We start from the raw sequence: 14927 nt of genomic DNA on the forward strand, positions 1-14927 counted from the left end.
ACCTAAAACTCACTTGCGCTTCATGTTATAACCTGCAAGTGTTATCTAGCTCACATAGCTCAGAGCAGCAGGTGAAGATAGCAGCAGCTGTGTCACCCTCTATTTAACCTTTGTTTCTGTTGGAGATATGTGGAACAGCACACAGCCTGCTGATAGTGGGTGCCCCTCTTTCTGCCGATGCAGATGTTCGGAAGTTGTTGCCATCACAAGGCTCCTTCCTCCATGTCACACTTTATGTGGCAAGAGCAGCACTTGCATTTCCTCAGCCCCCCACCCCCCACTTATAGCATGTCTTTGAAGCTGCATCCTACACTTCATGATGCTACTAGAAGACAACAGGGAGGGTTCACTACTTTAAACCAGGATTTATATCCCACATCAGGAATAAAAGGGGTCTGGAGCAGCTAGTGTCATGAATCACAAAATGAATAGTCAGTTCTCTGAACTCAGCACTATATGGACTCCTTATTGTGAGAAAACTGTGTGGTATCTGCCATCTGCACTATGGTATTAGCCTCCTACTCAGTCATAGGTGAGATTTCCTGTAAGCAGTTGCATTTTCAGTTGGCTTACATTGCACTTTCCCTAGAGGAGTGATTTAAATGAGATGTGTGCGGTTACCTAGATTAAATATTGCAGGCATCCAGTCAGAAGCAGTCTCCTGAGGTAGTCACTCAGATTGAATGATAGCATTGTCCTTCCCAGATCTCCTGAAATGCCAGTCCCCCCCCGCAAACAAAAACGCAGACAAAGCAGATCCACTCTGCTTTCACATATTGCTTGTTGTGAATGGGCTGCAGAGATCAGGGGAACCGTCGTGCTTTGTTTCATCTTTTCGATGCCCGGTAAGAGCACGTTAAAAGCAGCAGTTATTGTTTAATATCTGCTGCAAACAGGAGGTCAGTGGAGGAATGCAATGCCCTTCCCCCTTCTCAGAGGAGCAGCGGCGTTCTATTGTGAACCACAAGCATGCTTTTATTCATGGGGTGTAATGTGGGGTGCCCTGGTAAACCAGAGTCTAAAATGACAGAGAAAAATAATCTGGAGACTGGAGAGCCTGGCCTCGTGGCTCCTTAGCTCTCTTGCTGACACAGAGTAAAACAGTGGGTTTGCATGTGGAGTTTCTTGACAAAGTAAACTGGCAGGGATTTTGAGCATTCGTGTTTACAATTAAATTACAGACATCATGCTTTTATCCTAAATGCACTCACTTATGATCACATGCTGGGCTCCAACATCACAAGTTAGCTTGTCTACGTTTGGAAAGGGCACCATAATCCCTTCAATAATGTACTGTAACGACAAAGGCTGTTTTTCACTGGCTTTATTTTGAGGATGACACTGCGTTCAGTACCACATGGTGTCATGTTGAGGATGGGATAGGCCACTCGGAGGTGGCACATTTCAAACTGGAGTGGTGCTATACATGTTATGACAGATATACTTTATATTTACACCGTTTGTATCCAGTGGGTTGGATAGGTTAAAATAAACCCACTGTATCAGAAAACACATTTGTTTTTCTCCATCTGTCATCCAAGTTAACCCGACGTGTCCGATTACTAAAAACAGATCAGTCCAAAAATGCCCTCCACAATGGATGAATCTTTAGTGGTTTAGTGTTGATGGGAAAACTGATCTTTGTGCTTGCTCAAGTTGCCTGTGATTACCCAACAGAGGAGATTTAAATGTTCTTCTAATGTGGTGTTTCTATGTGGGCGTCAGCGTTTTTAAAAACACAAATAGCATTTTATGATTCATCCACATTAGTGTGGATATCGTCTGAAACTGCTTGTTTGTTGCTGTTTTTATGCTCCACTTCTCTATATTGCTCTGTCTCTGTTTTACCACATAAAAAAAGAAATGTCTGAGCTCTGTTCTTTTTTTTCCTCACTGGTCTCTGAGATTTCCCTTACAGCTCTACAGATATGATGTTGCAACATTTCCAAGGAGGTGAAAGGGCTTTGCTTAAGAGTTACCCTCTTGTTTGCATCAGAACATGACCCACTGTGAATCACCCCCTTGTGATGTTTGCTTTCCTACCACAGACACTCACTCGCACACACACGCACAAAAGAGTCAGCCTAGAACTGGTTTTGTGCCTGAATGCTTGTGTAAGTTCTACTGGGAAAGCCGTGATGTTCCCCTTCTGGCATTTGTGGCCAGCTCTTTTGTCAGCAGCAGAAGGAACTGAAATGCTTGAGAGGCTTATGAAGATGGAAAAAATATGGCTCATACCCCAGAACCCAGTCTCTGACAGTTGTGATTGTGCTTCCTAAACTGGGAGGCGATGAGTGTATTCATCACCACATTACAAATGAAGGGATTTCTTTTCTCTCTGTATGATACCATCTTTGCAGAGTATACGAACCACATAGGCACACAAACGCTAATAAGCTACAGCCATACTGAGTTAGCAGAAATGCTTGCAGCATGCTCTTGCTGGTTTTAATCTTTTAACTTGCATTCTTGAGGCAGTCTCCCTGCCAACACACCCAGGAAAATTCACAAGGGCGCAACTCATTTTATTAAATGGCATTAGCACAAGGCTAACCTGGCAACCGTCCAAGATGACTGTGGAAAAATGACCAGCCGTGTCTTTGCTGTGGGCCAAAAAGGAATTCCTTTCTCTTGCAGCCTGGCTGTCAGTTGTGACACTTTTTTCATAATTATTATCAGTTTGTCCATTCCTCATGCCTCTTTTTTTCCTACAAACCATCAAATGTGACCCTCTATTAAAACGACAAAGTTAATCTTTAGGTAGCACATCTACCTGCACTTGTATGGTTTTTGGCAGGTATTCACAGGACAGAGATCAGTTACATTTAGTAAACCGATCCCGCACTGTTGCATTTTAATTCACAGTGCAACAGGAAAGTTGAGTTTCCTGCCAGCAGGACTAATGCTTTCCATCTGTGTGTTGTTTAGGAGTCTGTCTATCCCAAATACAGCCTAATAAGGTTCTGCCTCAGATCAGGGTAATTCATTTTAACTTAACCCCAAAATATAACAGACACAGAGGGACTGGACTTGCTGTCATTGCTAGAGATGAATTGTGGACAACATGATCTTACAAAGGCCTATATCACAACAGAAAACAGTCTGGAAAGTCAAATGTAGAAGGTTGAAGTGTTGAGCTGCTAATGTTCAGCTATCAGTCCCATTTACAGCAAAACAATAGTCGGAGGTTTTAGTGCCATACCCAAGGAAAGTCACTGTAATTACAGTGCTGTGACCACAAATTGCTTCTAGAATGAAAAAAATAATTAAAGACCACAGTTTTTTTCCTTATCAGAAAGTGTGTTCCAAACACAGAGTAAAATATATTTACCAGAGAAAGTTCACAATTGAAAGATTTGAGGTTTGAGGTGCTTCATTTCAGGATGTTTGGGGTCATATTCAATTAAGTGAGTGCTGATATTATTCTTAAGTTGCAGTTTTCTGCATTTTGAGATAGGGGCTTTGCGACTTTGAGGTTGTGTCACTTTGAAAACTGCACATAAACTTTCCACTGTGCAGCCTCTGATTGTTGTCTTCTGGTTTACTGCTCCTTCCTTGACAGTTTATAGCTTTTTACTCCCTGTTCCTGCCTTTCACCCCACTTCTACAAGAGTCTGCAAAGGGGGACAGGGTGACTAGGCACTGGGTGCAAAGGGGGTGGGCAGGCTTAATTTGCAAGGTCACCTTGTTTTCATGGGGGAGGGGGACTGATGTTCTCAACAGTTTCGTGTGTGTCTGTGTGTGTATCTGTGGTGTCCTGAGTCTTTCCAGTGCTGTAATTCTAAAAAGCATCCCATCTGTAACACCATCCTCATTTCACATTATGACAGTGGACAAAAACCTACTTTATATTGTCTGTGGGTGCAGATCCTATTACAGAAAAAGAAACCCTGCTTTCTGTCATGCAGTTAACACCAGCACCCCTCAGCAGTATGGTTGGGTTACAGTTGGAACAGACTGCACGTGGGACACACAAAAGAAGCCCCAGTACTTACAGGGAGGAGGGGTACAGAGTTACCATGGAAACAGACAGCCCTACCTCCCACCCCCATAGCAGATGGTGATGGTGAGGGTGTCGGGGGCTGGGTGTAGTGATGCCGGGGCTCAGAGATGATTATCTGTCCCAGGTTTCCCTCTTGAAACAACAGCTTTTGTGCTTCCTCTTGACAAAACAGGTGGCTGGGGTTTGTGTGTTTGTGCTGTTTGTTCCTGTCTATGGTTGGCAGGAAGAGATAAGTTATTACTCACATCTAATTTGAAATACTGGGGCATCTGCAACTACTGTATTTGAGGGATAGTAATACAAAGCTGGAATTTCACACACACACACACACAAAAAACAGGGACTTTGGAAGATATCCACTTAATTGATTAAGCTCTGGCTGCTGAAGCCTCGGCATTTTTACAACGCATCTCCACTGTGGATTTTGTCCCCCATCTTTTGGGCCATGTCCAGACCAAATTCAACTCTGCATCAGGCCATTACACATCCACACTGTGTGACTAACAGGAAGATGAGCATTCTCGAAGCTTCAACACATGCCTCTCTCTACTGATAAGCAAATGTTTGCCAATTACTGAACTTGTCTCTGTCATGCTATGTCTCTGTCATTAACCATATAAACAGAGGAATGAAGCTTTTCATATAACAGAGGAATCAAAAGCCCATTAAAGCTGTAATCAGTGTCTAAATGTTCCCAGAGTAAGTATTAAGAACTCTTATTTTGCACTGGACTGCCAGAATAAATGATCATGACTTACTTTACCTTTGATCTACATCTGAGTCCAATGACCAGGTCTGTTCTATATCTGTTGATATTAGAAGCTGATATTGTTTTGGCGTGACAACGAATGGAAAAGACTCGATTCCTTCAATGCATCTTTTGAAATCCTTCACATGGATCACTTATAATAAATGTATAACCACTGTAAACTCTTGTCAGCAGTCTATCTGTCTGTTGATGGCTTCTCAGGTCATCTGAGCTCAGCACAATATTCCTGCATATCTGGTCCAATATCTCTTTCAGTGCACATATGTGCGTGCTGTATTACGACAGAACTGAATAGAAAAAACCCAACCCTATCCTTTGAGTGCACATTCTTAGCGAGCGACTTCAGCTTAAATCATGACATCAGTACAAATTACAGCAGAGTTTCATGCAAGTAAAAGAGGAGCAATTTCAGATGCCTCACAGCAAACATACTTGAGGTAGAGGAGAAAAGGCTGCTCTTTGAAGAGGCAAGAAAGAAGCACTTCAAGGCACAGGAAATGTGGTTAGTAAAGGATGGCCTCTGTGCTCTGCTGGCCCCTGTCCCTACAACACATCTCTGAGTGGCATGCTTTTCCTGATATTTCCAGTGAAAGCATCCATGAAACTTCTTTCAATGTGAAATGTGTTTGCTTGAATTTTGAACAAATGCATGAATGACTGTCGCACTAAATCTAACCCTTTTGTTATGTTATTTTTAAGTTTTTTTGCTACCAACTGTGAGAGTAGCAGTGGTGTACATGTCATGAGAAAGTAGCTTTATGTTGTCAAAAATATTTAGATAAATTCATTTAAAAAAATCATTATCAGAAGTAACTGAGAGATAAACTTTCAAACATCAGTCATAACAAACTGTATGGGAGTATCAACTCCCGCTCAGTTACCTCTGTGTTCATGCGGATACTCTTCCTTAACAGACTCCACATGTAGCTCAACTCTCCAGCTGCCCACATCTGTTAAGGAGCTTTTGTAACTTCGTGCTCACCCTATCTTACTTCCCTCATGCACTCACTTTCCAACTCCACCAGCAACCAATCTTGGGTCTTGTCAAAAATAAATAAATAAATAAAAAATAAATGGATTGTCTATGTTTTATTTCCATACAGAGCACCCTGTGTCTTTCAAAGATTTAAGCTTATGAGCATTCATTGAAGGACTAAGCATCAAACAAATGCCAGAGTATAAAAGTAATTGCCTTTAATTCAGGCTGTTAAGCCCCCCTACCTTTTTGTCATAAACACTCTGCTGAGGTGATGTCAGCATGACTGCACCAAAGAGTCATAAATGCGTTAAAGACTTGGCCAAGTTTCTCAGCAAAGAAGCTGGACAGTGAGGAATTATGGGGTGAGTAAAAACTGCTAAGATCACCATTGATTCAGCATGTACAGCACCTCTTCCCTGGGTGACAGGAAAATGATATAATCTATCAAAGTGGCAGCAAGACACCCACGGGAAGGAGACGATGATTTGTGGTTGAGTCCAGAGAATACAAAGTAAAGGCTGAACTTCAGTATCAACCTTGCAGTGGAATAATTTGAATTTTAATCCAAATTCTTCTCATTTAAAAATCCTTAACTGTCTTGTGTATTGGGTTCAGTTGTGAATATCTATCCATATCCATTAATCATCAACAACTGAGGGAGTTTGGGTGAGGAGTGGTATGTCCTTACACTTGTGTGGGCAGCCTGGACGTCCTTCACATGGTCTTCACATGTGTTTATTCCATCTGGCCCTGCCCTCTCGTATCTCAGTGGTGATGTCATTAAACGAGAGATTTTTGGGTCTCGCAGCTTCTTGTTACACCACAGTTTATGCACTGGGTCAAAGTTAGACTTTTGGGAAAACTTTAGGGTATGTCTATGTGTGGGCTGGACGGGACATATTACACACACTGTCCTCATGGTCAAAATTATCCCCCTTCAGAAAAGCATGACTACAATTCAGAGCTACAGATTTACCGCCTTTTAAAACAAAACTGACTAATACAAAGTTTATCTTCCATGTGGAAATAATGTTCACAACTGTTAGAGGATGTGACTAGTCACTGACTCAGCATGTGCACGTTTGAATTCAAGGGCTACAGTATACAGCATCAAACTGGGGATTAAGAAACCTGAACAAATGGCCTGTTACTTTTCACAGTAATGCAGCACAGTTGCAGAAACAGTGGCTCCCCATTATCACCCCATTGTTACTTCATACATGGAAATAAAGAGAACAGGGTGTGTGGGGCTAAATGCAAATCTCATCCTCAGTCCCAAAAGGGAAGTCACATACAGCCATACCAATGAAATTCAAATCCAAACACAAACATGAACAGAAAAGTTCATTCCTGAAGATGAGAACAGTGGAGGACGGCACAGTGGTGCAGTGGTTTGCACTGTTGCCTCCCAGCAAGGAGGTTCTTTGGACTGGCTTCCTCCCACAGTACAAAGATATGCAGATTAGGTTAACTGGCAACTCTAAATTGTCCATAGGTGTGAATATGAGTGTGAATGATTGTTTGTGTCAGCCCTGTGATAGACTGGTGACCCCCCCTTAAGAGGATGGATGGATGGAGAACAAGAGATGTTGCTGGGATGTCCATAAAGAGCTAGTAAGGTACAACTATGTGCTGAAGAAAGAGCTGGCAAGTGAGACAAAGACAACTAATTGCCCACAGGCTGAAAATAAGTAAGCAACAAACAAAATCACTTCATATTTAGAACCTTAGCAGCAAGTGCACTGTGACTTGCTACTTGGGAAGTAGGAAGTGTTTGTTGCTGTCTTTACAGCATGTCCATCCTGCAGTGAGCCCAAGGCCAGACCTTCCTGCTAGGAGGTAAACTCACCTCATTGACATTTTAATTTTAAATAAAATCTCCCATTTATTGGATGGAAAGTCTGTGAGCTTGCCTCCCATTGGCTGTTCCAATTGCAGATTTGTTTTTGTGTAATGAGCTTCAAAACATCCCATAGGCAAAGGACAGTGAAAATAACATGTTACTGCAACTGCAGATGTTCAGTTGAGGAAAATTTGCAGCTGTCACCAGATTTCCATGTGACTGGAGATTTTCCTCATTTTACTGTCTTACTGGCATGAAAAGGGAGTGAGGGTGAGAGAGGTCTGCAGTCAACATTTAAAAGACGTTAAATGAACGTTATACGTGATCTAAAACATAGATCAGACTTTGTCAGGTTCATGCTGACAAAGTAGAAATAATGAAGTGGAATCAGTTCTTCTGCTGATGTGTATTCTTCTATAAAAGAGGTTGTCAGACTGCTTCATTTCAACAATTTATTTTTGCAAAGAAATTAAAAATAATTGCGTTTAGCAGGAACATTTTTTATCTTCTTCCTTAATTTCTTAATTATCTTGTGATCCAGTAGTATAATCTTATGAACCCTTGGTGTGGTCCTGATCCCTATGTTGGGAAACACTACTGTATGTAGTGTTGAGGTCTGATGGTGTGGGACTTCTTGCAGGAATATGACTCTGAATTTGTGTGTGATTCACAAAGTCATTCTCATCTGTTTTTCCTACATTATGAGAGAACAGATGCAGTTCATTAACGTTAACCATTGTAATGTAATTAATTCAGCGGAAAGGAGTGTTCATGTTGATGAGCTGCTGTCTATTATTACTGAATGTGATGCTGTTGAAGAGCTGGACTTTATGATCAAGATTCTTATGTCACTTGTGGTCACAAGCAAAGGGAGGATGTGATGGTTTGGCACAAAGACCAAAACATGAAAGATGACTGTGCTGCTGAGCCAGTTCCACAAAGAGTTCATCAGACTGTCTGAGCACCATGAGCAAACCTTATCTCAACAGTTGACTAACATAATGGGTCCAAACTATTTGAACAAGTCACCCTTCTGTCTGTCCGTGTGGTGAATTTTCACTTGGGTCTGAAAAAAAAAAGGAGGACCGGTTTTTCATATAAACATAATAATAGATTTATGGTAACAGCTGTGTTTCTTCCACAAGAATTTATGAACTTTTCTCTTTTTTTTTCTAGTCAAGCAACAAAACAGCTGTAGGGTTTTAAAGTGTAGGACCCAGGCCTATTTGTCCAATGAGGCATGAATTCACAATGACTATCCACTACTTGAAAAATGGTCTGAAATTCTCAGTGGCTTTTGTGTTCTTCACAAATAGTTAAGAACACAAAAGCCCCCTCACTGTCACTATATTAATAATGTTGACATGTATGAAAATCAACAAGGAACAGTTCTCATGTTGCTCTCCCTTCAAGTTTTCAGTCATTCTGGTTTGTTTTCCACACCCTAACAGTGATGCTGCTCAGAAATCCATTGGTGGGCACTTTTATCATAACTGCCCCCAACAGGTGTGGACAAACTGCCTTGTTTTAAGACCTGATGGCTTCAGTAAGATGAAACAGAGTCTTAAAGATCGACAGAACACACTGTACACTTCCTGCTCAGAAAGAGTTAGCAACTAGCAGGTGAACATACTGGAGCATTTAGCAGCTGAAGAGCCAAATATTCCCCTCGGAGTTGATAGAGACCAAAAACCGAGCTAAAAGAGAGTAAATATTGTTCAAATGAATCTGAATGTTGTTCCATCCAACTGCTGGATGTGTAGATAGGAAAGTGTTTGCTAACAGTTGCACACACACAAAAAAAAAAAAAAAGAATTTAAACATGTTCAGTCTGTTTGAACAATTAAACAGACTGAACATAAAAATATTTCTCAATAGTGTGATTTAGTGATGACATGCCAAAATACTTTGCCAGGGGATGAAGTATGATCTTTGCTGCCTATATTTTGGCACAGAAAGGAGTGTGAGTTGCGTAAGAAAAGCCTGAGGCTGTTACAAAGCCAGCAGTTTGGTTTTTTTTATGTGTAAGTGTGTGTGTGTGCTTCTTGGGCAAGGAGCTTGTATGTGTACATGCATGTGCCTCTTGAGTGTCCCTGTGCATGTGTGTGTGTTGTGTATGTCAGAGAGTGAAAGGCGGGGTTTGCTGTCTCTTGCTTTGCATGGTTCTGCTCAAGTAAAGCTAATATAGAGAGACAAAGACTCGAGTGTTTTATGCAACAACTCTGTCAGCATGAACCTAACAATGAAGAGGTGACAATAAACTAAAGATGCACGTCCAATCAACAGCCTCCTCTTAAACAGGTATTTTGTGCAAGGTCATCAGCCACATGAGCGTCGTGAACAAGCGCTGTTGTTGACTCATCAAATTCTGACGTAGAAGACAGAAGAAGGACATCTATTCACTGACTCTGAGCTCATGATAACTGAATTGTGAATACATACTATATATTTGATGTGTTGGATCTCCTGTGTATCATTCTGTGGTGCTGCCATTGTGTATCCAGGCGTTGTGCTAATAGTCTATATATCACTGTTAAGCCCAGCACAGTTATAGTGCCTGCTGTACAATGTGAAGCTCATTCTTGTTATAAAAGATCAATACTTGGTTCTATGAAGTAAGGGCGCTGAACTGGTTCCACTGGATACAGAAAAGTTTCCAGGTCACTGGATGGAGCTTGGTCTTTGTCCGATGGGGCCTTTTCTTTGTGTCCTCTGGCACATTGGACTGTTGCCTTATGGGATTTACTCAGATCTTTTATGTCAATGATTTATTTTCTTGGAAACAAAAAACTCGACTGACTTCGGTGCTCTGTCAATGTCGAGATCATTGTTGAACATAATGTACTCGACCACAGGCACACAGAGGAGTTTCAGCTCATTGAGAATACAAGCACTTATTGTGACCTGTCAGATTGATGTGGCTTGTGCACTCAGTTCATTGGCTGCCCCACCTACCAAGATCGTCTTGGGCTGTGCAATGCCTTGATTGTGGTGCCAGGGTGAATTGCACGTTTTCGAACTCAGTCTTCTCGTCCTGAATAACTGACAGGCCAGGTGCCTTCCCAAACGCTGCCACTCCTGCCTTCACACACAATCTTAGCTACTTGTTGTGATTAGTTTGGCTAGAGGCAACTGTCAGACTCTTCATACTTCATATGCACCCTTTGGATAACTGCTGAAGTAGGAAGGAGACCCATCTTACCATTTTGTGGAACTCAGATCAGCTCAAACCATCAATGTTAGTGCTTAAGTGTCACACTTAGCACTGGACTTAAATCCAAAGACAGGGAGCAGTGATAAATGTGCTGATATTTTCATTTTAAAAAAACTGCTATGTCTTCATTTACCTCCTCTGCTAAGATAAAATTTCTAACAACTCACTAGCAGAAATAGGTCTTTCACTCCTAGTAGAGAAAAATTTAAAAGCTCCAGCATTTTAGAAGAGAAGACACTCTGTTGGCACTTTTAGTAAGAAGGGCAGTAAGAGCCTTAAGGGTTAAAGGGTCATTTTGATGGAGAAACCCAGATACCTTGAACCTTTCTCAGCCACCTAAACACACAGACTTCCTTCTGTTTAAGGCAAAAAAAACCCCCAAAAACACATCACCAGTGTGTGGGTTGGCAAAACATTTCTATGGCTCCTTTCTGCTCTGTGAGACAACAGACAAGCTATTTTAAAGTTGACTTGGCTGCTTGAAAATATACTAAACGACACAGTGGTTGAGCTTGATTAAGACTTGGTTTTGGAACGTATGTGCTGTGGCTCTGGTTTTTATGAATCATGCTGAGGGTAACATAAACCTGGAAATCCAACCCAAGGCCTCTGGCTCCCTGTGTGAAAACCAGTTACCACGCCTTCCACTGAATGAAAAAGAGTTTGGATTTAAAAATAAAACTGTCTTACGTCATTGTACGTATAAAAACAGATTCACAGTCCACAAACTTTGTCCTTTTGTCCACTCAAAGCTAAGAGTAGTGTAGAATGACTACTTTAGAGCTCATAGCTCAAAACCAGAAATATCAGTAAACAGATACTGCAGAGTCAAGAAAAGAATGCAAAATGTAATGTGAACTACTTAGCTATGTAATTTGCTGTACTTCTTCCTTACAACAGTAAAAAGTTTTCCAAGACTATTGTAAGTTGTGGATAAAAAAAAAAAATCATGTCCTACACTGTCTGCAAATTTAAGTGAAGACATGACTTTATGAACCTATAGTCATATCTTCCTTCTGACTCACTGTGAATGTGTCTTTTATCTCCATAGTGGCTCAGACCCCTTGAGGAGAATAATGATCTTGTGCTCAACCTCAAAAAAAGAACTCAATTTGGACTTTAGGAGACGGGCCTCCCCCTCTGCAGCCACTCACCATAAAAGGGACTGTGGACAGTCACCAGTTCCTCAGCCTGCACATCTCTGAGGATCTCAGCTGGGCCAAAAACACTACATGGGTAGTGAAAAAAGCCCAGCAGAGACTGCACTTCATCAGAGTACTGAGGAAGGCTGGACTTGGACACCAGCCGCTCATCCAAGCCTACAGAGGACTCATTGAAAGCATCCTCACCAGCACCATCACGGTGTGGTACGGCAACACCACACTGGCTGAGAGGAAGTCGCTTCAACGAGTCCTAAAGAGACATTAAGGGGGGAAGAATATATATACTATATAAATATGTGTGTGTGTGTGTGTGTGTGTGTGTGTGTGTGTGTGTGTGTGTGCAATACCACCTGTGAAATATACCTGTTATTACCATGTGCAATATCTTTTTACAATCACCATGTGAAATATCATATACTGAAAGTAACTGTATGCCTATATTAGGCACTAAGCTTATACTATATATGTATATGGTATATATACATTTCTTTATGCCTATATTAGTGCACCCTTAAACTTCTTTAAGTGTATTATCTTGCTTTTCTTTTGTATTATTTATTTCTTGCCTGGTTATTCTATTTTTTTTTTTTTTTTTTTTTTTTATTCTTATTTTATCCTTTAAACTTTTAGTAAGCTTGACTCGGAGTTCCAATGTACATGTACTGCAGTGTATCTGTGCAAATGGCAAATAAAACTCTATTCTAGATAGCAGAGCTCTTTAGTGTCCATTTTCAAGAAAGGTTAAAATACTTTATGTGCAACAAGCCTTTAGAATTGAACTAACTTCCTTCCTTTTATTTTCAGTAAGAAGCACAGCTACTGTACTTCCTAAGAACACACAGGAATAGAATCAGCAGGAATAGTTCCATGAAACATGTTGTGTAAACTGATTGTGTTAGGTAGAGGAGAGGTTGTTGCAGAGAAAAACAGGACAGACAACATCCATACAGTGTTTACCCTGCACTCTGAACAGGCCAGGTACCTTGTAAAGTCGGTTGCCATTTCTCTCTCTAGTTCCTGTTCACTAAGAAAGTAGAGAGATAGAGAGGGCTGTGAGAGCAGAAACAGCAATCAAAATGCTGAGTCAGAGTTTTTACACTTTCAAGGATCCAGATGGAATTTTGAAAAAAGTACTTGTCCTTGTAAATGTCCTCAAAATGGACTGCGAAAAATGTCTAGCAGTATGCCAGATGAAAACACATAAAAAAAACTAAGAGTAACAGATGACCATTTTGAGAGTTTGTCACTGATTTAAGTCTAAAAACACTCAGACCCAGCAGATGACTTGCACTGCAAATGGCAGACAGCACAGGCTAAAGGGAGTTGTCACTGTTACAACAATAAAGATATTTACTGACAAGCAGGAGTGTAAACTGGCTACTGTTTTCTCATCCATTTTAAGCCCCAGTTAAATAGACAGGACCAGTGGTGTGTCCACAATCTAATCTCCAGCTATCAACTGGACAAAAACAAAAGCAAACAGTGAAGGCTGGGCAGATTGGAGGATTGTCTGGGTGGTCCCAAATTTCAAACCGACAGTTTACAAGTCAAAGAGGCCGGTTTGTGTGTTGGATTCTTGTTTGTAATGTAACAGTTTTTTGGGGTTTTTTTTAATTGTGTGGTATTAAAATAGTAAGAAGTGTGAAGTAAGACCTAAGTATGAATGCTGGAGGAAGTGGTATTTTGTTGGAAAAGCAGCAGGTTATGACAGAAATTTAAATAGCACCTGTTTTTGTTGATCTTTTTTTCCACTTTTGAACACAACATGATTTGGTGACACCTGCTATTTTGACTTTAATCCAACATAGCTGCTTCCAGTTTTGGCTGCTTCCAGCTTTGGATGATTGCAGGTTAATCGGAAGCTCAAGCCCTAAAATTTGGGATTTGAGAAGTAAGAAAAATGTAGTTAAATTTACAGACATGAATGATAATGTAAATTACTAAAAAAAAATCTAGCATAACAAAGCTTCAACAGTATATCTGACAATACATTCAGTTTGCCTAGACAGGGATGGTAGATGTTTTTGTTTTTCATCTGTTTTTTGGGGCCTTACTTAAATGCAAACTCACCATACAGATGTGTTTACTCAGTTTTCACGTGAAGATCGTCTTGTGATGTGACGACGAACAGCTGAAGCCACTGCTCTGTTGGATCAACGCACCACCAGACACAGTCACCAGACACTTATTATGATATAATATGGATAATCAATATAACGTGTGGTTTGTTTGCCCTTAAATGTGTTTGTGTGTGTGTGTGTGTGTGTGTATACATAAATAAAGTTCTTGTGACGTGGGTTGCCTGGATGAACTAAGAGACGTGTTGTTTTCTGGTCCAGTCCTGTGTCAAGTTCTTATGAAAGACTTCATGTCTGCACAGCTAAAGTATGTATTCACAGAGGGAAGATAATCACCCTCACAATATTACTTCAGAAAGTGTTTCACAAGTTTAACAATTTTATGACCAAGGACTTACTTAGAGTATGTGGCCTGCTTTCCTCCAGTAACAATCATGAGTTGTTAGTTTGAGCATCTTTGGCGATTTTATAAAAGGGATTTAAGCATACTTTAACAGTACTTTGTACTGGTTTATCAGAGCACATGGAACAGCTGAGGGATGAGGAATGACGTTGGCCCTCTGACCAATCTTTCAGGTCTGAATGTGCTGATTAGAGCAGCCTGTGGTCTGACAGGTGGAAAAAGACAACAGGCTTTAAATGGACGTAGCAGAGTTATATCAGGAAACATGTCCTTTTAGTTCGCACTGAGAGCAGGTAGAAGGGTGGTGTAGGGTCGCCGGGCTTCACCAGTGAGTGAGCCTTGTGTTGGTGATGTCAGCCAAATGGTTTCACATCTGTGGTGGGAGGTGCCTACATTCCTGCTCTCTTGTTTGTGTCAGTCCTACAAACTCAAGGAAACACAGTCTATGTATAAGGACTCAATACAACAATCACAC

This window comes from Toxotes jaculatrix, chromosome 15, assembly GCF_017976425.1.
Source record: "Toxotes jaculatrix isolate fToxJac2 chromosome 15, fToxJac2.pri, whole genome shotgun sequence".
In the NCBI taxonomy this organism is placed as follows: Eukaryota; Metazoa; Chordata; class Actinopteri; family Toxotidae; genus Toxotes; species Toxotes jaculatrix.